The 23,062-nt window shown below is 41.2% G+C and overlaps 1 protein-coding gene across 3 annotated transcripts in view; it reads left to right on the forward strand.

Moving 5' to 3' along the window:
• The window catches only part of THSD7B (thrombospondin type 1 domain containing 7B), a 299,219-nt gene that overhangs the window by 412 nt on the left and 275,745 nt on the right, over positions 1–23,062 (forward strand). The window lies entirely within an intron of this gene.

Genomic DNA, 23,062 nt, shown 5'->3' on the forward strand with positions numbered 1-23,062 from the left:
TGGACGGACGGACGGACCCGCCGGGTCGCGCCGCGCCGCGCCGCGCGGGAGAAGTTGCGGCGGTTTTGGGACCGCTCCGGCCGGGATCTCCCGTCTCGCTGCTGGTCGCATCCCCCGCGCTGGTCCGGCTCCTCCGAGCTCCGGGGGAGCGGGGCAGGCGCGGAGCTCCGTGAAGAGACAGGTGAAGAGGCAGGTGAAGTTGGGATGGGGACGGGCAGCGCCGGCCGCCGGCGGGCTCGGTGCGGCACCGCCGAGCAGCGCTGAAAGTAGCGCGGCTGCCGCGGGCAGCGCGATCGCCGCCGGCTCCGGGCTCTCTGTCGCGCAGGTTGGCTTCCGAACCCCGACTTTCTCACCTGCCCACCCACCCCCAGTCACAGCATCGCGATGTGTTTGGGTTGTCGTTTTCCCTCCGTCGATTCTTCAATCAGTGTTTTTAAACAAGGCACGCTTATGCGCTCCTTCATTAACCATTCATTACTTTGAACGTTCGTTCTTAATTTGTGCTCGTCCTTGTGTTTATTTTGTGTATTATTATTCATTCAAGGTCAAAGCGTATAGAGTTGGGACTTTATTTATGTGAAGATGTGATGAGGACTCTGTAATGCTGTTCCTTTCCTCCTCCTCCTCTCCCTCCCACTCCTGTGCCTGCCTGAGCGTTTCTGTAGAAGGCTTTTAAAAGAATAGATGAGGGTCATAAAAAAGTACTTGCTGACCACTGCCTCCAGTTTTTTTGTATAATTGAAATATATTGGTGAATTCCGCTAATGAAAACAGAAAACCAACTTAAAGAATTGATTGCCTGAGGATGTAATTTTTGGAACAAGTTGTACAAGGAATGTCTGTTGTGCGTGCAGGTGAGTGGCATAATCTACCTGTTAGAAGTGGGTACCACTGAAAGTACCCGTGAGAGGATGTGACGGCAGAGAGCTGCTGTTTGTGCCTTGTATCACACAGGTGCCTTGCGTGGCTGATCAACTTGCTTGGTGAAATCTTCAAACTTTAAGGAAACTGAAAGAAGTATTGAGCTCGTTAGTTTCTGAAAAGATTCCAGTGGAATTTAGGTAATGCCGTGCCAGAGGTGAGGGAGATGGTGTTAAAGTGAAGTGCTGGAGTCCAGGGATGCTTCCCAGGGAAGGCAGGTAGGGCTGTGTCGGGGTGTGTGGGCTCTGCTGGGTCTCGGCTGGTCCGTGGGGCTGAGACCAGCTCAGAATGCACAACTTTGTGTCTTTGTGGGGGCAGGCTCGAGGTGTTAAGTGCTGAATTTCTCTGAGGATGAAAGCAGGGGGATTCTGTGCCTGCCTGTGCCTTACATCGTGCACAGCTGGTTTTAGAGCACTGTGGAAGTTGCTGCTTTTACTGCTGCGAACATCAGCAAGGAGAGCATGACCCTGCTGTGAGTTGTGATGGTTTGCTGCTTGCTTTGGTGGGACTGGATAAAGTTTTCTTTGTTAATTGTTACAAATATTATCGAGACACTGTTCTCAGCAGTCTTTTCTGCAACACGAGGGAAGAGCAGGAGATTGCACACTCTGCTTTTTTATCTTGGCTCTCTGAGGGGAAGCTGCGTCTAGTCGTCTTCGTACATGAAAACAGAGGATTTTTTTTTTTTAGATCACAGCATTGAAAAGCATTTTCTGAAGAATCAGAAGTAAACATCATTCATTAGTAAACTTTCTCTTCTGCCTTGCCTCAATGGCGTTTCAAAGATCCCATTTCACTCTGGTAATGGCAGACCAAAAGAGCTGTTAAGCTCCATCTGTATGCATTAGGGTAGGTGGTTGATTTGTACCCTGGGGCCATATTATCTGCTATTTCATTACTTCTGGATCAGTAATGATATTCAGGAAAACGGTGTTTGTGGTGGCTGCTTTCTAGGGATGTGTGTTCACTGGAAAGCCTCGCCGATAAGATCGCACGCCGCGTGTTTGCTGACGTGCTGAGCTGGTGGAGGCTCTGGGCTGCTGCCTTCAGTGGCACAGAACTTCTGGGGCTTCTGAGTCAGGAATGGCAATTCCCATGGGTCTCCTTGCTCCTTAATATATATTTTTTTTATCTAGCCAGTATTTGGTGTCTTACATGCCCTCAGATGAGCTGAGCTCTTTTGTGCCTCTTTAGACACTTTCTGCTTTGGTGTTTGGGCACAGCAGCAGCTACCCCAGTGGCTGTGAGTAGAGGAGAGCAGATTCCCATGGGTCTCCTTGCTCCTTAATAGAATTTTTTTTTCACCTAGCCAGTATTTGGTGTCTCACATGCCCTCAGATGAGCTGAGCTCTCGTGCCTCTTTAGACACTTTCTGCTTTAGTGTTTGGGCACAGCAGCAGCTACCCCAGTGGCTGGGAGTAGAGGAGAGCACATGAGGAACCTGAGCTGGGGCAGGAGAAATGCCCCAGATGCTGCAGGTACCCTGTGCCAAGCTCAGTGCTGAATAATAGCACAAAGGTGGCCATGTAGGAGTGGTTTTGGGCAGTGGAAAGCCCAGGTGGTGGTTGTACTTTGGAAGCTTTTGCCTCCCTGTTGGTAGGTGAGCAGGAGGAGTGTGGTGGAAGATGTGCTGTGATGTGAGTGGTTTCATCCAGGTGTCCAAGGCAACTAAGCTTGTCTGGCTTTGTAGGCTGTAAGCAAAGAGTGGGATAAGAAAATACCAAAAAATAAATTACCCTGAGCTGGCAGGGCTTCACTGACACCACAAGTACCTGAGTCTGCTTTGCTTCCCTGCACTGCTGCTGGCACCCCCATACCTTAACTGAAGTGGATTATGAAAGCTGAGCAACAGGGATGCTCTTGCAGATTAAAGAGGTGATGGAAATGCCTCCAGGCTGTTGTTCAGGGAGGTAAGTTTTTTATTCCCCATTATAAGTGTATGCTGGGCTTTAAGGGGTTGTGCTCAGTGCTGTGGATGGGGGAAAGCAGAGACCTGTCTGCTTGAGCCACCTGACACAGAGCTGGTTTGGGGAACTTCTCCAGGCGTTTTGTAGGTGAGAGAAACTGACCTGATGGACTGCCTCAAAGCCTGTTCAAAAACCGTGTGTCTGGCTTGTCAGTTTTCAGGAACTTCATTGAATTTCGGGGGGCTTGCTCCGGTATGGTGAGGCAAAAGCATTGTTTTCACAAGACAGAGCTGCTCTGTGGTTTGTTAAGGTAATAGAAGATGAAAATTTGTCTGGCTCTGGCAGCAGTTCACAGGCTCTGGTGCTGCTGGGTGCGGCTGAGGATGGGGATCCTGCTGGGGCTGCCTAGGGCTGAGAGCTTGTGTGTTTTTTCCTCTAAACCAGAGAAGCTGAGAAGCTGTGGATGGGCTGTCATGCCTTGTTATAACTGAGTTTTATGATACAATGGCATCAGACTTTGTGGCCAAACTCTGTGCAGTTGTGGTGTGTTTCTCTGTGTGCTCTGAGTCCTCCCACACTGTTGAGTTTTTGCCCACACATCACTTCATTTCTTAACCTGAACTTTGAAAATATTGATTTTTTTTTTACTGAGATTGCATTCCAGCTTTTCTGTTATTTGCCCCAGTATCATGTCATGTAAAGTAAGTGTGAAGGTGGGGTGTGAAAGGGGGGGTGTGATTGCTGGGTGACACCAGGATGGAGCTGAGGGATGCTGAACTCTCCTGGAAGCTGAGCATCCCATCTCATCCAAAGCTGCTTCTAGGGTGGTGAAGTGGGTGCTGTGGGAGGAGAAACAGATAAAGCACCACAGGCAAAATAAGTACTGTTTATTTGAAAAAAAAAAAAATCCAGGAGTTTATGCCAGAGGATGGGAGCTGTGTGGGTCATTTAGAACCAGAAACTCTGCAGGGAAGGCAGGTTTCTCTGCTTGCTCTGTGAGGCTGCAGAGCCCCAGCCTCTGAGTCACTGGTGACCTGTCCTACCTTACTTCTGTGTCTAAGCACAAGTGCCCACTGTCTGCAGTCTGGTTTGGAACAAGAGAGCAAAAAACCACTGTGCTTTGGACTGGCAAGCTTATCAAGAACATGCTGGTAATGCTCTTTCTGCTTTGAATGCTTCCTTATTGAGTCATCTTAAGGCATTCTTTTGTACTTCTGCTGTATTTAGTTAAAACACTTGAGTATTAAGGACATGCTGCATCATTTTTGTTGGGAATGATTTTAGTTGTGTTTCTTTTCTATTGTGATTTTTATTTGTTAAGCTTTTGTTCTGATTGAAACAAAATATTCTGGGAATTTTTTTGGAAGAGCATCTTAGTTTTTCTTTTCAGTCCCATCTAGCTAATTCTCATATTCGTGTCTGAAAATAAGGTAACTACTTTAAAAGGGGATTGGGTTTTTTTCTATACTACCTGCACTCACAGAACAGGCAGCTGTTTTGAGCAAGTGCATGGAATGGGTAAGGAAAGAGGTTCAAGGGCCACCAAAAAGCAAACAAAAAGCTGTGTTAGTGATGCAGGGCCAGAATGTGTGTGTGATGTGTGGTATCCATGCATGTCCCAGGCAGGTGGGGAAGGAATCCCACACAAGATGAGTTGCTGTCTGATCCCAGTGGTGGCTCCTGTGTCCCTTGGTTGTGCAGGCACTCTGTTGATAAAGGCAGAATGTGCAAACCCATTTACAGTGCAATGAGGTATCTCACTGTGATCTGAAGGGGTGGAATGAAGCAGGAGAGAGGGAAAAGGGTTTTACAGGTTGGAATGAAGATTTAAAGGTAGTTAAAAGCTATGAGAAAGTGGAGAAATAGTCACTCTCCTGACTCAGTTGCTTGAACAGAAAATGTTTTTGCAGGAAAGGGATATTCTGGTAGGGAATAGTGGGTGTTTTTGAAAGTTTGGAGGTAGAATAACTTAATGTGGCAAACTTTGATCCCAGCCTTGTTAGGAGCCGAGAGGGGATTCCTTATGTGTCTTGAGGTTGCCAGGAATGGACAGAAAGACACGATGTGCCACTTGGCTCTGTCAGACTGGCATAGCCTTCCAAAAGAAAGATAAATGAAACAATCTCTTCACTTGTTAGGTATAATTGTGGCTGTTTCGGATCCATCTCCCACAATAACCTGTAATTCACGTTGGCATTGTTTCAGCACTTGGTGACAGCAGTGTGGGATTCTGTCTGCTGTGTGTTCAACGGGGATTTGTGGAGAGCATAAGTTGCCACAGCACATTGTGGGGTATATAAGTGTGTGTGTGTGTGCACATATATATCTAAAAATGTAATTTTTTGTCCATGTATAACAGGACAGTGGTACTGAGTCTTTAGATAGATGTTTTTATCTTTGCTTAAGTACCTATTTTAACTGAATTGCTGGGTTTTCCTTGCAAATTTGATATCAGCAGATAGCAGAGAACAGAGCAGAGAGCCTGAGGGCACTGCAGTGTGGGGGAAATGACTCCTGGGCATTAACATATGCCTTCTGAAGCACTTCTGAGAGCTGTAGGCTGCAAATATTTATGATTCTGTAATTGATTTCAGGTATCTGTAGTAAACACGATATACACCTTTGGTAAAGGAGGAAGCAGCAGTCTCTGTGATTGCCATTTTCTCCAGCAATGGTGCAGTTTATGGAGCATCAATTTTTAGTGTGTGGTATTTATTCAGGAACGAAAACTTAGGTGGTGGGAGGCTTGACAGTCATGGCAAACTTTATTTTACAAAGTCATCCTAACAGAAACATGCAATAGGGTTTCTTCTTGTCGTGCTTCCTTTTTTTTTTTTAAATCTGTGTGTGTCTCTTGTTTTGATATTAAAAAATTTATCTGTGTTCCATCTCGTGAAATGTTTTGAAATAGTCAGAAAGATCACCTGTCCTGTGTAGGAATATGTATTGAATTAAATTACTGTTAATAAAACAGAGAATACATCATCTGTAATGGGTGGAAGAGCAGCCTGAGGATGTGGCACAGTAACGGTGAGCGCAATCCCGCCGTTCATGAACGGGATTAAAACTGGTGTTTGTGAGCGAGGGAGGCTCTCCACTGGCATGGAGTCTGTTTTGTGGCTGATTTTTTGTCTCTAGGGGCTTGAAACAGAGCTCTCTTCCAGAGCCTTTCTGAAGCTCAGCACACATGATTTGTATTCTCCCAGAGAGTAATTCGTCAGGAGATGAACAGCAATATGCTCAGTGTTTGCTGCAATAGGAAAGACAAGTCCAGTTAAAGACTTATTTCTTGGGGTAAAGTAATTTTTAAACTTTCCATCATAAAAAAAGTCACAAATACCCCTGCCTGGCCTAGATTTTTTTCCATCTCAGGTACTTTGGTGGCAAATTCAGGTGTGCAGGAAATGAAGCAGAGCTTCCAGCTGGGGAGGACACAAGGTTGATCCCTGGAGAGCCCGTTGCTCATGAGAGGTCACTGTCTCAGAAGTCAGATGATTTGGGAACTTGGAAAATTTGTCTAGACACTGCGGTGTATTTTTAAGTAAAACTTTGATGCAGAATGGAAATTGAAACAAAATAAGCAAAAGGTTAATTTTCCCTGAAACGAAGCCATAATTTTTCTGTAATAAAACTTGGCTGACTAAATGAAAGCTTTAGTGTTGATTTCTAGCAGAGGCAAAAACAAAATAAGCTTTCGGTTCTCATTTCTTTTGGGAAGGGAGGTGTGGGTTGTGTTGCACTTCTTTTTTCCCTTTTTCTAATTTTTTTTTTCATTAACAGAGAAGCCAAAGCATGCCCAGCTCTCTGAGTGCTGAGGATTTCTGTCTTCCTGTTGCTTCTTTGGGGCAGAGCTGGGAAGGATTCTTCTTCAGTGTCTGGTGTAAAATCATGCCCAGCTCTCTGAGTACTGAAGATTTCTGTCTTCTTATTGCTTCTTTGGGGCAGAGCTGGGAAGGATTCTTCTTCAGTGTCTGGTGTAAATTAGGTTTTATGCCCAGGCTGATGGGGCTCTGATCAAGTGGAAGGGTTCCCTGCCCATGTCAGGGAGTTGGAGTGGGATGATCTTAAGGCCCCTTCCAGCCCAAACCATTCCGTGTTTCTATGATTCTATTGAAATTTAGTATTGGAACCAGGGAAAAGGGATGTGTGAGTGACATCCAAGAGAAGATGGCAGCTTGGAATGGAGCTGTGATGTGATGGGAAGGAGTTTTGGTAAGTGCCAGTGGAAACATGAGAGGCAAGCAAGTGAGCTGCTATTCAGGAATGGATTTGGACTGTAAATGTGTTCAGAAAGCAAGTGGCTTGAAGCCTCTGATTGGCAGGGAGGGAAGAAAAGACATGAAAAGGAGACATGATGCAACTTCGATTTTAGTTATCTGCAGCAAAAAAAGGATGTTTTGTGCCACTTTGACTGTGAAGGAAATAGGAGCCAGAAAGGAGAGGTTTAATGAGCAACAGGATGGAGACAGACGTGATGGAGGCTTGTCAGGATTTGTTTTTTCCCTTAAAATCTGTAAAACCCTACTCCCATCCTTCAAAAAAGCCTCTATATATTTAGGAACATCAATGGTAATATATCATGTCAAATTCGTTTGTTATATCTGCTTCTATCATGTCTAATTTTGGCAGGAATTATAACACTAATTACATTTACTGTCAAGTTGATTGCCCCTTCCCTGTGCAGCTCTAGCTGAGCCTGTCTTGCTCTCTGTTTAAATAGGTATAACTTTTTTTCCCTGGCTATTTGGAAGAGTCTTGACTGTGGAATACCCTTTTTCTGGGTCTAGAGAAATATCAGCTTGTCAGTCTTCCAGATGAGCTGTAACGACTTTCTTATCAGGGAAGGTTTAAAGTAGAAAGGTATTGATGGACTAGAATTATCAGATTTCTTTTTTTTTTTTTTTTAAATTTGAGACAGGGAGTGGGATGGGCAGGATATATATTTCTTTTGGGATGTGTATATGAGGTGTTTGCCACCTTGTAAAAGAAGACTACCATATGTTAATTACTCTTTGAAAAGAAAATGCAAAATGCTTTGTGGGGCAGTTTTGAACATGACATGTTCTTGGTTTTTCAGGGCATCAAATCAGCCTCTGTATTTGACAGCTTAAAATACAGATTAGATGAAGACAGTAAATAGTAGATACATTGTTTTGATTCTGGGATGCTCTTTATGAATATTTCTGAAAGAAGCAACAGGGCAGCTGAGTAAGAAGCTGTGGGGAAAAATGTGAGGCAGGAGGGTTGAGTGGGGAGGGATGTTAGCAGGAATAAAGAAAATGGAACTTGGCACTGTGGCTTCACTGAAAATAATCATAGCAAAAAGCATCCTCCTGCAGAGGATGCTGGGGGGAATGCAGCATGGGATGCAGAACTTTTGTGGAAGCATTTTCAAAGTGTTTTGCCAAAATACCTCTGGAAGGCAAGACTTAAACTGCAATAGTTGGGAAGGGCAGAGTTTGGGAAGCATCTGATCCTGCAGAGGGAGGAGCACATTTGGAAGTGAAAAATTTAGAAATTACTTTTCCAAAATGGACTCCAATTTGAGGTTAGGATTAATGCCCGTCTGCCTTTAGGAAGATACAAATAGTTACTATTTTCTGCTAAACTTGAAAAGAAAAATCTGAATAACACTACTGGGACTGAGAGTTAAAGGTCAGAAACTCTGAATTGCAGCATTAATTGCTCCCTTTAAAGGATATAAAGGATCAGAGGCTTTCAGGGCTTGCCTAAGGAGGAGAGCAATGTTAATGTCAGTAAAGGATGATACAGCAACACTCAAAAAAGGGAGGAGGGGAGGTTTTTTTGTTTGCTACTCCAAAATAAAATGAACATACAATTCACTTGGGTGTAACTTCTGAAGCATTGCAGCGTTTCTTCAGTTGTGTGTTGTGTCTAATACTTTCTATTCCATTGAGCAGGATCAAAGTGCAAGAACTATTACCAGCAGGGTTAGATGCTGCAGTGGACACAGGATTGCCTTAGCCCATCCAGTGCAGTGAGCTCATTTCCTTATTTTTTTGAAGCTTTTAACTCTTTGTTGAGATTGTTAACACAGCCTTTCAGCAAATGATGCCACATTTGATTTCCCATATTTGTAATCTTCAGGCTTGAGCCATTGTCTTTGCAAGTGGTGCTCCATTCTCTTAGGTGATGTTTTAGTGTTACTGGCTAATTAAGAAGTATGGGGTGCATCAGATAAAATGAATTATCTTATGCATATTCCTGCTGTTGCTGACCTCTTATCAATAGTTCAGGCTGTGTTGGAAAAATGTGAATATTGAGGGAATCAGTGATATATGATTGTTGTTGGAATGGATTATGCATTATTAACGTGGCGATAATTTTTAAGGAGCCTGGGTTTCCACAGCTGCCTGTAGGATTCTGTATAATGAGAGTGAGGCTATTTCTGCTTTCCTTCTCTCACTCATATATTCAGAAGATTACTTACATGCTTTTTCATGCAAGGAAGAGTTTGGAAATCATAACTTTATAGTGCTGAAGAAACAAATAAAAAGCTTTGTTTTATCTGCAGTTAGATTTGCAAAGGAGTCCTTGTTGTAAAAGCACTTGATGCTAAAAGTGTTGTTGGGTTTTTCTTACCCCTTTTCTTTGCATCCCTTACTGCATCCTTTAGGAAAAATCCTCTTTTCTCTAGGGAATGAGGAGAGTTGAGAGGAAATTATCTTAATTTTCAAACAAGAATGCTTTTAAAGTATTTACATTTGTTTAACTAAATAGCCACGGGTGGCAGATTTCTTCTCTTGATTGTTGAAAAAGATTTAGATTCGGCTTTTTCAGTTAAAATAAGAGAAAGTACTTGCCTGCTGACTATTTTTTGTTTTACTTCTAGGAGCTTGCCTTCACTGGGGTAGACTTTAGATTTTGTAAGCAAATCCTGTTGGACTATGCAATGATGTGTTTGGATTAAGTTTCCTTCCTATCACACATTCTACAGGAAAATGTATTTTCCGTTAGTCTGGTAGATGGTTGTATAGGATGGATTTTGATTGCTTCTGAAACAGCAGGAGTCTCCTAGGCAATTCTATTAAATCCCAGGTAGTTCAAGGGAGGGGAGGGAAAGGAATTCACCTCCTCCCCTTTCTCCTGAGGCTGGGCTCAGGTGAAATGTGTGTGAAGATAAGAAACTTCTGATGTTGAGAATCTGGGATGGAGTGTGGTAAGAAAAATATAAGATTGCATACAAAAGATGGTAAAGTTGTATCCAATACTTCCAGCTCTTTTAATACACTTTTAGAGTACCTCAGTGTTCTTGATTTTTGCATTTTTCTCTCTGTAGTTTGGTGATTTCTCTAAGGATGGTGTGAGCTTGCCCGTTAGATCAAATAACAATGAAGAAGGGAAACAAGCTTAAACTCAACTTCAAATAGTTGAAGTATTTAGTTATAGTAAGTGTATTATAAAAAGTTCAGTTGATATTTGGCAGAGCCAGGACTTACGTGCTTAGGATGGACAGTGCAGACCTCATCAGGGAGGTATTCAAGGTGTTCTCCCTGTAGACTGGATTTTTGTGCTAACAATGTCTGCAGTTATGCATTGTTGAAAATACTTGCATTTTCTGTGAATTCAGATCCCTGAAAACAAATGGTTGCAGGTTGAAATATTGGCAGCCTGGCAGGGTATTTAAGCTTGCCCTGTAGATTACTGTTATATTTGTTTACTATCTGGGGATGCTGCTTACAGAGCTAAAAACCCTCTGAGCTGATCATTATCAAGCATTTAGAAGGAGTAGCAAAGGAGGAGTGTCAAATTCCCTCTGACATATGAATAAAGGTTTTTTTGAAGTGAACTTATCTAAAACTTCAAAAAATAATACAGTAACTAATGCCTGACCTTTTAATTAAAAGTTCACTAGTTTTTTTTAGGAGCTAGTTCTGTCAAGATACTTTTGCAGTGTAATGCTCTTGGTGGCATAGCTTTTTGTATTCTCCTCGATGGATGAATGATTAATGATCTCAACACTGCCTTCTGGATCACCTTGTAAGAGGTCTCCTTCATCAATCTGGCAAGGGGATTGTATGGCAGTTTGCACCCTAATTACAGTCCCCAGCTGGGGATGTGCTGCTTAACAGATTACTTGTAGCAGAAGTGGAGTCAGTGCAGATATGGATGGCCACGGAGTTGTTTGATTCCAGGGATCTAAAATTAGATTCCCTTCTGGAAAAAAAAACATCCACTTCATATAAGCAGTGCAGCAGATAAAAGTGTTTAGCTGGAATTAACTCTGTAACTTAAAGGTTTAATAATAACAGCACTTCTGTGTTTCCCTGTTTTCATTGTTTCCCTTCCCTTCTCTTGCGGTCTGATAGACCAGGGCGGTATTGCAAGCCAGAAATTTTATTACTAGTGGAAACATTAAGGTATTCCACAGGGCAAAACAAAAGTGATTCAAAAGGTGCTTTTACAGATAATAAGTTTTAGCATTGAGCAGTTTACCCAGAAGGCAACAGATTATTTCTAGTGGTCTGTCGTTATTGTTGGCCCTTTTTTCTGGCTCATTTGTGGTGTAATGCTGCTGCTCAATTAAGATGTATTTCGGTGAGAACCATGAATGACAATGTCCACCAAGCATATTGCTAAGCATATACATCCATGCCTATTGCTCAGGCTGACAGCTCTGACTGTGTTGCTCATTTAAGGACTAAGGTATGGAGGAAAACTTGCACAGGATCCAGCCAAACACTAAAGCAAAGCACCTGTTTGTATTTGAAAATGGCAAGATTTCAGGCTTGGAAAGGTTGTGATTGCCAAATGATTTTCCAGGTATGTATCAGTGCTCAAGGAGTCAATATTGCCAAAACAGATAACATTGTGAATATCATGACAATCTGGGAAAAAAGAAATCTAAGTTGTTTTTTTTTTTTTAATGATAAGAATTTATTTTCATGGTCTCAGGGTCTGGGCACTGACAATTTCCCACTGGGTGACATGTGTTGGAAGGATCAAGGCAGTGGAGAGGGGTACCAGTAGACTAAGGAGGGAGGTTATATTAACTATTTGTGCTTATATCCTGAAGAATACTAGAACTGAATAATTGAAAGGATTGATACTTGTGTTTAGGACAGCAGAAACCTTCATCAGTGCAGTGGCTGCTGTGAAGATGTGGGTGTAAATGACTGACTTCATCTAACTTGAAGGAGGAAAAAATGCCTTTACTACTCAGTGAAAAATTGGGTGACTATAGCTGACCTGTGTTTTAATATTGTGGAATGGCAGCGAGTCTGGACAGTCTTCTCCCTGTCTGGGAGCTTGACTCTTTGAGTATGGAAGGAGCTGATAAGTGTGTGTCAAGCAACAGTTTATTACTGTGTTATCTTAGGTTTGGAAGAAAATCTCGGAAGTTTTTAGTCCTAGAGATGGTCAGATTGGTTATGCTGTATTTACTCTTTCTAGGTTTCCCTCCCCATGAGAAGTGGAGGAGTTGACTGTAGAGTTGCTGTATTGTCTGGAAATCACATACACCTTATGCTGAAAACACTTCCAAGAGATTGTTTGGAAGGCTCTGGTTTCTGTGACCCAGGTTTGCCCTAAGCTGAGATTCAGGGCTTTCCCTGTTCTGCTTCCCTCTTGCTCCTTTGACTCCCACCAAAAGTGAGCAGTCCTTCAGTGCTTCATCCTCTCAGCTAAAACTAAAGGCTGGCTCTTCAGCTTCTTTTATTGTCTTGTTAAAAAGCAGATGCAGTGTTTCCTCCCTATCAGTCTTTTAGATGGGGGAGAGGCACAGTTTGGTGTTCTTGTGAGCTTCATCACTCTTCTGTTTGCAGAAGCAATTGGAAGGAAATGATCCAGGTCGTCGTTATTACTCATATTTTGTTTTTTTCCAGTTCTGCAGCTTCAGCTCCTTATTTGAGCTGCGTTGGCACGTCATGAAGCACCACATTTTGGTCTGTAGTCGTGCATATTAATAGCGAAGAGCTGCACAGCCTCTCCCTGATCTTGGTTTTCCATGGTGGCTCTCTGAGGTTCTGTTCCAGGACAAATAATTTGTAGGTACTCAAGAGGAAAACATTTTCTCCTAAATTATTTTAGCAAATGGAAACCCTTTTTTACTCTGGCTGAAGACTTTGTCTTGGCTGTAAGCCTGAGAGATTTAAACATTTGCAGTTCCTTTTATTGTTCAAACCTGTGCAGCATATTTTAAGTGAGCGAGCAGTCTGTCAGGTTACTAGAAATCATTACTTTGCCAGAGAGTTATCGAATGGATGTGAAAACAGGTGTTTGTCAGATTTTTACCTTCTGGACTGAATATTTTTGATGTTTGGGAACTTTTATCTGCAGTCAGCCATTGTGCTTTGGAGAGGAGAAGGCTTAATTCAGATTATCTGAGCAATCAGGGAGCAGAGATGCGGGTCTGTGATTCATAATTGAAATTTAGCCTTTAGATTAACTTCATTAGTATGCTGTTGAACAAGGACAGGGTGTTAATAAATGAAAAAATCCTTCTGGGTTTAAGCACCAAGAGCTGCAATAGGTCTTTGCAGTTCATGAAGAATTTTTATTTTTGCTGTGACAGCATTATTTTTGATTTGACCATGCTCTTTTTGACTTTATTCCTCAAAATTTTACAGAGATAAATAGAGAAAAGCTTTATCTGATGTGAGATTAAACCCAAATTTCTTCTAGTAAAGCCACGTTTAAGCCCCTCTGAGATCAAGAAAAGGAACATTAAAAAATAGACTTAATTTTCCTTCCTGACTCATGATTTAGAGTAATGAGTGAAACTTGACTTATGTTCTTCAAAGACATGAAACTTTCTGAATAACTAAAAACTACAGAATCTCCAGTCATTATCTTATAAATGTTTATAAAATATTTATTCTACAAAGATGACAAATACTAATTTCTGATTATGTTGTAAATTCTTGATGTTGACATTAATTAAAGGACTTTTCCGACCTAAATGGTTCTGTGTATATCTCACAGTAGTCCATGGGCCATCAGCATCGGAGGAAGTATTCAGACTTCTCCAAGTAGAATTTTCTTGTATGAAATGAAAGTTAATGCAGCTGAGTTTTGAATGACTATGCTGTAATGGAGGAAGTTATAATTAGTTTTATTTGTAAGAGGTTTTTTGCATTTTTATGCAATATTTTTTCTGCTTTGCTTGGTTTTATGAAAGATTTTGATAGATAGTCTCATTCATCAGTTGTAGAGCAGTACTAAGAAAGTAGCTTCACAAAAAAAAAAAAAAAGCCAGTTACAAGAATGGAAAAGAAGATATTAGGGATTTTTGGTTCCTTCCCATCTTCAGAGTTGCTCTTGATCTCCCTAAAACCTGTAGCAGAGTATTTTGAGTTGTCTGTACATTCGCTCTTCAGCAGAGAGTCGTGCACTTGATGTAATCCTCTGTGCTTTGAGGTGCTGAGGCATCTGCTTCTGCAGGCAAGGATTATGGATGTAGCTTTGCTTCCTGCATTCAGCCTTGAGGGAAACACAGATTGCTGAACAACAGAGCAGATTGGAGTCTGGTGCTTGAAAGGCTGGGAGCTGAGTTTGAGCTCCTGCATGGAATCTGTGTGGGCCTGCAGGGGTTTGGGAAGCTTTGGGAATTGCTGCAGCTGAGAGTCTGGGATAAGGGCAGTTTGGAAAAGAGAAGTGAACAGAAGAGCAGAAAGTCTGTGTTATAATGAGTGGTGTGTGGTGTGTAGAGTCCTTCAGTATTTGGGAAAAGCACAGATTCTGATCTGACATACAGCAATGGGCTATGTTGCATTTTTCCACAGGGTTTGGCATGGGGAAACACATGCTTAAAAACCTCTAGAAAGTTGTGACTGAGAAAACATAGCTTGTATGAGGCAGCTTAAGATATATGGAGTCTAATAACTTCCATTGTTTATCCCTCTCTAGAAAGTTGTGACTGAGAAAAAGCTGGTATGAGGCAGCTTAAGATATATGGAGTCTAATAACTTCCATTGTATATCCCTCTGGAAGATGAGTCCCAACCAGCAGACATAGCTCACATCCCAGAATGTCTTAATTCTCACAAAAAGCTGTTAGGAAACCTTGACTTTAGATACACTGCTGGACTGCATTGGGGGAAAATTGCACTCTCAGTGATTTCTAGCTTTCTGCAACCACTCTGTAGGAGAAGTGAAATGATCCAGGCCCAAAAATATAAATCAGAAATATTTTTAAATGTGCTTCCTATTTTTCTTTAATATTTGCTATGTCTTTTAGCAGTGCCCAGAGTATAACATGTTGTCTTCAGTTTTAAGTAGAGAAGCCTAACTATAAGAGGTTCCATTTTTCTAAGAGAAAATGATGCAGAGGGAAAGAAGTGAGAGAGAGAAAAGAGAGTAAATTAGAGAACTATGGACTTTAGATAACATTTAGCTATAGTCCAATAGTACAAAGTTTGAATGATGAACTACCTGCTTGAAGCCAAAAGATAAACTCGATCTCCCCATAATCATTAACATTACACTTGATAGATGCTGTGAGAGCAAGCAGTTTGTGAAGAGACTTGAATAAGGGACGATGATGGCTTTGATTCACTTAGAGAGGTGGGGTTTCCAATAGGAAGATGGTGTGAGAGAAATACGTGAAATGTCTAGAGTGATTGGGAAAAAAAATGTTTGCTTTTCAGGGCACCACTGTTGATGTTTCATTTTTGACAAGCTGCTGTAAATAAATTCCCTAGAGATGCTCAAGAGTCAAATGTGCTTTTCAATGTTTGGTTTTATATAATTGAGAGCATTTCTGGTTACCAACATTTTTTTATTCATCTTGATCCTTAAGTTGGGTGGAATCCCCTAGCCCTGGTAGCACCAGCAGGGGAGTATGTTTAGCCTTTGCACACTCTTGGAAAACCTGGGTCTGAGCAAGGGCACCCACTGCCAGGTCTTGACTGCCCTCACTCCATAGATTTGCCATGATGAAAGAGAAATACATGAACTAGGGATCATGCTTAGTTCAAATGGCAAAATGCAAACAGCCATTTATGTACAAGATCTGAAATAGTAAAATCCTGGATGGAGAAGGGAGAGAAAATCTTCACTTCCTCCTTCATTTGCAAAGGTTAAAATGGGAAGGTTTGTCACTGTGATGTGTTGGAGCCTCTCTTGATGTGATGGGGGTCAAGTGTTCCTCTTGCATTCTTGATGCTTCCCATAGTGTTAACTGGAGAATATTCATGAGTATGCTGGTGTTTATGGCCAGTCTGATGAAAGATGCAGACAAATGTAACCTTTTAACTATAATCGAGTTTATTTTTCTTACTCGGGGGTTAGTGTGACCAGTGAACTAAAATAGATTATTGTGCTTTTTATTTATGCAGGGGAGAGGGCTCAAGGAAATAGGGAGAGATAGGGGAAATTCAGACTAGGTAGAAGAACAAAGTTTTTCACTGTTAGGGTGGTCAGGTGCTGGAAGAGGCTGCCCAGGGAGGTGGTGCAGTGACCATCTGTGGTGAAGTGGAGCTGGATGAGGAGGTTCAGTGGTTTAGGGGTACAGTGGCAGTGCTGGGGTGATGGATGGACTGGATGATCTTAAAAGGCTCTTCCAACCCTGGCAATTCTATGATCCTTTGCAGATCCAAGTGTGTATCATTTCCTATATTTAAGTGATTATTTAATTACTCCTCATCTCACAGAAGTATAAAACCCTTCCCCTACATTTTTTTGGTGACTTGACTGTCTCTGTATAAGGGGTCTCCTCTACTAAATCTTGTACCTTGCTTTGTAGAAACTGTGATTTCAACCACAAATACTTAAAATACTCATTGCTAATTACTGGTCCTTGATGGAGACCATGTCACAATGACAGGTACCTGATCTAGTGTGACTGATCCAGTCCATAAAACTTCTAAGAAGCCATAACACATGGATATCCTTATTCTAATGAAAAATTCTGGTAATAAAGTTTAGTTTCTGTAAGACAAATGTGTATGAAATATAACCACAAGTGGAGACCTTTCAGTGAACTGACAGCTTTTCTGTTCTCTCCTCATTCTCTATGCCACTTTTTCTACTCATCACTTCTTTTCATGGACACATCCAAAAGATGAAATGCAAAATGGGAAAATGTTGAAACCCAATGAAGTCAGTATGAGGTTTCTTGTTGGTATAAATGGGACTGCAAAAGCTAGAGGTCCTGTCCTTAGCTTTAAATAAATTTCCCCCTGTACAGAAGCACCGTCTGGAAATAGACTATCAACATGCCTTGAAAGAATTTAAGCAAAAATGAAAAAGCAAGAGTAGAGTTTGCTTCCTGTTTTTAGTATAATTACTTTGATATTCCAGATTTTCATATCATCCTTTTCTTAAGCAATTCACAGAATCACAGCCTGAGTTTTCAAAACATCTGCTCATTTGTGGAAGGTATCCTGGTAGGCTGTTTCTATTGAAACAGAGCTTAATCTCTGGCTTCACTGATCCTCTCTTTTAGTCAGAGCTGTCACTTACTTCAGGTCAGTTCAGGCACACTATAAATCAGGACCTTCTCACTAGTCAATCAGTGATTGATTTAGTTTTGCAGCACTCAAAGACAGTCGTTTCTGGTTTAAAACTGAGTTAATGTGGCCTAACATTAATGTGGGGTTGGGCACATCGCTGGGAGCTTGTGGGTTCTGGAGCCAGCACTGCTTTGTTGCTGATTTGCAGTGCAGGCATAGACAAATAATTTTATGATTTGATGTAGAAATACTTGCTGTGCTTCAGTCTTTGTCTTTTTCCTCCCTCTGTGTTAACTTGAGTTCTTTAAGGCCGTGGAGTTGGAGTGTTCAGAGTTACGTGGCCTCCCTAGTGCCTGGAACAACGTAGAGATGGGAAACCGCTTACCCTGGTGTGTGCCTCAGGTGGAGACATTTGTGCTAATGGAGCTTTAAAAAACAAAAAGCTGTGTTTGCAAAGGCCTTTAACACTTCCAGAATAATTGAAAGTAAGACTAAATGGAATTTTTATTTTCTTTTGAAGATGTGGAAAGCCTTCATCCCATTCCATGCCCTGTTTACACCACAGACCAAATATTGGAAATCCTCAAAACCTTTGCAGTACTGAATAGTGGATGGCAAGTGCATCACGATGGGACTGAACTCTGCATGATAATATTAAAAGTACTTGGGAGGGACCATATTCTCTGATGTGCAGTTTTGATTTCTGTGCCTCATACTAGATAAAGAGTTACTCTCAAATCTTGGTATTCTTGTGGAGGGAAGAGCTGTGTGTATATATTTGTGCCTCCCTGGGTTTCAACATTGTCTCATGTGTATGTTCTGTAACCTTTCCATAATCTCTGAAAATGGGAAAGCACTGCTGGTGTGAAGATGCTAAACATTTCAGCTTATTAGTAAAAATAAAAAAATCCCCTGAAAAAATCCACTTTTTAAAATGCAGCAAAGTTCAGACTTCTGTAATTGTTTCCAAATTTAATATGCTTTATAAGTAATAACAAATCAAACCTGTTTTCCTGAGGCAGATGAAACTACAAGGATAACCTATAGCAAATCAAAAGAAAATAGGAAAAGACTTTCATCCTGCTATTTCCCCTCTTGCAGTCTGTGGGTCTTCTGCTGTGGTGTTCTCCTACTTTGAAATTGCCCCAGTTAGGTTGGTCTGAAGTTATTGTTGCTATGAGAGAAATGTTTTTTTACATTACAAAAGTGTTTCATTTGATAGCCTTGGAAGGTTGGTGTTTTTTCAGTAGTAGTTCCACTTCCAAAAATACAGCCATCATCTCAGTGAGAGCAATAAGGAAGTCTAAGAAATACATTTTCTGACAGTACGTGGTATTTTCTTGTTTTTCAGGATGACTCTGAAATTCTGTTCTCTTGAAATAACGATGAGGGAATACTTCTGGTTTTCTGGTTAGGGAAAAAAACGTGTGAACTATTCTGTCTGATCTGTGGAATTCACTTGGAGCAATTCCAGAGCAGTGAGGGATGCTGTGGGCAGCGAACAGGATCCTGCAAGGCAGACTGCCCTCGGTGTTCAGCAGAGCGTCTCTAACTTATTTAGCTCTTTTATGTCTCAATATTGGGTGTTTGCTGGGGAGTGATGGCTGCTGTTGTGTGCTGGGATTGCTGCTGGTGTCACAGGCAGCTGGATTGATGAATCAGGGCTCCCTGGAGGAGCTCTGCTCCCTGGGCCAGGCTGACACAACCACATCCTCAGCCTCCTGCAAGAGCACAAGCAGAGACTGTGCAAAGCTGCACATTCGTCAAAAAAGGTTCTTTCTGTGCATCTTTAGTTTCTTTAAATATATGCCTGTATTTATGCCTGAGTTTCCAAGTAATTATTCTGTTAAAACATGAATATTTGAAGTAACTAAAACAAATGAGGTGTGATAACGTGAAATACAACGGAATTTGCATAATCTGTTTAATAGGTAGGAGTTGTTACTGTGTTTAGTTTAATTTGTCATCATTTGCCCTGCTTTACTACTGTTTTGGATGCAAAAAAATTAATGTCTAAGTACTTGCTCTTCCACAGAGGCTTAATGGCATCCATAAGGGAGCTGGTTGCCTGACTCAGGAATTTGTCTGCTCGTGTTTCCACCTCACCTTCTCCTTCCTGGTTCCTTCTTGCTACTTTAGACTTTGACCACGACAATACTTGAGTGGCAGCAGCTGTAGAGACGAGAATGAACTGAAGCCAGCCCTTGTAAAGCAGGGAGTTAATAATATATTTATAAGGATACTATATATAGGTACTTTGGTATCAATATATACTATTAAATAATGTATAAAGTATTTACAGGAAAGAAACTTCAGCTCTGCAGAAGCAATTGCACGTACAATTACATAGCAATAAGCATCACATGCTGTGTTGTAGGTATTAGTAATGTTAGACTGTTTAAAAACAAGTGGAAAATTGCTGTAAAAGTCCAGAATGGGCTAAATGCCATTGCAGATCTTGAAGCAGGTTATAAAATTGTTCAGAGAAATCTTTGGAGGTAGTAAACAGAATTTAAAAGCCCCACATGACTTTGAACTTGAGGATTGGAGCATCTTCTGTGAGAGATTTGTCAGTGTGGGAGAGCAGTGTTTTAGTGAGCTACTCCTAGAATAGATCCCGTGGGGAGCTCAGGATTATTGCAAACCTCTCCACCAAGTGTTGGGAATATTTGTTCGGCCTCACCTTCTTTAATAGAAGAAGTAAATGGTTGTGTGATAGGACTTTGGAGATTAAATAATGGTTTTTGATTATATGGAAGAAAATGGGAGCTACTCAGCAGTGTGGAAGATTGGTCTTCAACTCCAGTAAGGCAGGTGGCAGAACCCTGTGTAAATGTTAACACTTAATAAAATCAAAGCTTTTCTTTCTGTAATTTCACCATGTTTACAGTAGAAAGGGGAAGAAGAGGTTAATAATTTATAGTATGAACAATATGTTGGCTTATAAGTCAAAGGCATTAAGGCATCAGTATGTTTTCTACTTTCATACATGTTACCAAAACGAGATGAAAACAAAAACACAAACAAGCAAGCAGACCTCCCCAATTATCCCTAACAAATCCTGAACAGAAAAATCCCCTAAAAATAGACAACCCTTAGGTCTGATAGATTTGACCTGGGAAATCTTGTCCCATGTCCCATCACCTCATAATTAAGGTGTTTGTTTTTACAAACATTTTTCCAAGATTGTTCTTGTTTGGAATAATATAGTAAGTAGTAGGATGAAAAGAAAAATACAGATAGCAGAGCCAAGAGGTGCAGTTGAACTTAAGGGAGGTGGGGCTCACTTCCAGCAGAGATGTCTTAGGTGACCACTGTGCTGGAGGCAGTGCTGGACACGTGCAGGAGATGCATTTAAGGGCACATCCCTCTCCTGGGGCTTTGGAGAGAAACTCCTGCCTTGGTTCTTCTGCAAAGTGCTGCTGCCAAACCTGCTTCCTTTTTAGCTTCCCAAGGGTCTGTTCTGAGGAGAAGTCACCTCAAAGAGCTGCTAGCCAGCAGGGCTACCTTCAAGTGTTTCTTAATCAATTCCCTCATTATTCTGTCACAGTTTCATCCTGGTAACCTCTGACAGGGATCCTTCCCTCCAAAGAGCCTGACATTGAGTGGGGATGATACACTGCTCAACGATGGTGATGATAATGGATGCACTAATGTTATTTGACATGTATTTCATGTTAAAATTAATGTTGTCTTTGATGTTGTGAAGGTTGAATTCAGAGAAGATAATTGATTCTTGAGCTGAAAAGATGTCTTCAGAGTTGTTGGCAGTTCCTGGTGGTTGCGGTTGCAGGTGGGTCCTGGCTGTCATTCCACTTGCAGACCATCCTGGCAGCCTGGTGGGTGGAAGTACCACAAGTGGACATGACACATGAACACAGTGAAACAGCAAAAACTGAGTGGTTTGGGAGGTTTTTTTTTTGCATTTCTACTAAAACCCTCAGGGTTTCTTAGAGTTACAAAGTGCCTGTATAATCTTTTTTCATTTAGAGCTATGCAAATTGAAATGTGTGTGGGAAAAATAGATAACTGATTTGCAACTAGTACTAGATAATTTACTAATTACTTGTGTTTTCCAGGGTGTAGGATTATCATTTTAGAATAAAGAAGTTGTCTCCAAAGCTCTTTTGAATTTGATTTTATAGAAGATAATGAAGGTTCAGGTATTCATCCTTGGAAATTTTTTTCAGGGTGGTGAAGCAGCCCTGGGATGACACCTTCATCCCCTGATTCTGGGTGGAAATACCTTGGATTGCTGGCTGATTGTGTTGTGTTAGCATAATCAACATTACTGGAAGTTTTTTGCCCAGTAGCAAAGAATTCTGACACTAACAGGTCCAATCTATGTTGTTAAAGCTTTCTGTGGTGGAAGCTATCATTTTTAATGTGGAATTGCCTCCTGCTGTTACAGCACTGGGCATGTAATCAAAAAAAGAAAGAATGTCCAAATAATTCTAGCCATGACATATAAAAAAGTTTATATGATGTTTTAGTTATTAAATAAATATTTAAAGTCTTTTAAATGATACCTTTTACTATGAATGACAGATTTAGTTATTTAATAAGTATTTGAAGTATTTTCAATGATACCTTTCACTATAAACATGCTATGAAAGAATAAATTACATCTTTAACATTTTGTTTCAAAGTTCCTCTATATTTTCCTGAATAGCCAAGTGTATTTTATTGTTACTTGATTGAGACCAGCAAAAGTATTATTTTAATCCATTTTTGGTTGAAGTAGTAAGACTGTAATGTGCAGCAGTCTGACAAGATGTTAATTCATTGTAATATTGTTATCAACAGACTTCTAATAACTTTAAATACATCTTTGTCATATTAAATGTTCATGTGGAGGTAGAATGGGAAAGGTTGTTTTCAAATTCAAGGAAAGTGCAAAAGAGTGCTATTTGTCCCTAATTAAATATTGAGGACTCTTGTATTAAATATTTAATTGGCCAGCTGTACTGCAGTGGAGTGGTGGAGAAATGACAAAACCCTGCATTTGCACTTAAAGGCTGTTTTTGGGCAGTCAAGTGACCTGTTGCTGAATGAATTGGAAGGAAGGAAGAGACTTAAATATAAATACTTTTAGTGTGTTTCCCACCACTGCTGATCCAGGAAAAGGACCCTTGATAATCATAATGTGGCTACACCAGGCTCTAGTGACCCATTTTACTTATAAGTGCACTGAGGACCTGTTTCTGACTTCTGTTTTTTGAAGGAGTCCTGGAAGTTTGGAAAGTCTGTAAGGCAGAGGAAAGCAGGAAATGTTCCTTCTGTGTGCTAAGTCTGTATGAAAATTGGTATTAAACCCATGCAAATGGAAGTGGTTCAGGTTGATAGGATCGTTGTCAGTTTTACAGACAACTTTGAAGCAGACAGCAGAAGAAGTGAAGATGTTCTTTCATGATGTGTGAAGTAGTCCTTGTCTGTTGAGGAGCGAGAGTAAAAGGGATGTATCAGCCAAAACACTCAGGTCTGTTGTGAACACTCCATAGATCCACTTCAGAACAGGTGACTGCACTGTAAAAGATGCCAAAGCAGAGCTTCAGACATGGAAATGGACTGCCCCTGTGAAATTGCTGTGGGTCATAAGGCCTCAGGAAAATCAAAGTGTACATGTGGTGTGAGGCTGCACCACGTTATCGGTTGGTCCAGCGCCCCAGGGTTTGGGATTGTATTTGCAAGCTTAAGTTCTGTGTCCCAGTAATCATAGAAGGTTTTGTGTTGGAAGGAACCTTAAAGACCTCCTGGGTCCAACCCACCTGTTTTGGGCAGGGATAAAAACTTTATTATGAACCTTAGCAGTTGTTCCTAA

The sequence above is a fragment of the Passer montanus genome, unplaced genomic scaffold (genome assembly GCF_014805655.1).
Source record: "Passer montanus isolate IOZ18808 unplaced genomic scaffold, ASM1480565v1 scaffold1, whole genome shotgun sequence".
NCBI lineage: Eukaryota > Metazoa > Chordata > Aves > Passeriformes > Passeridae > Passer > Passer montanus.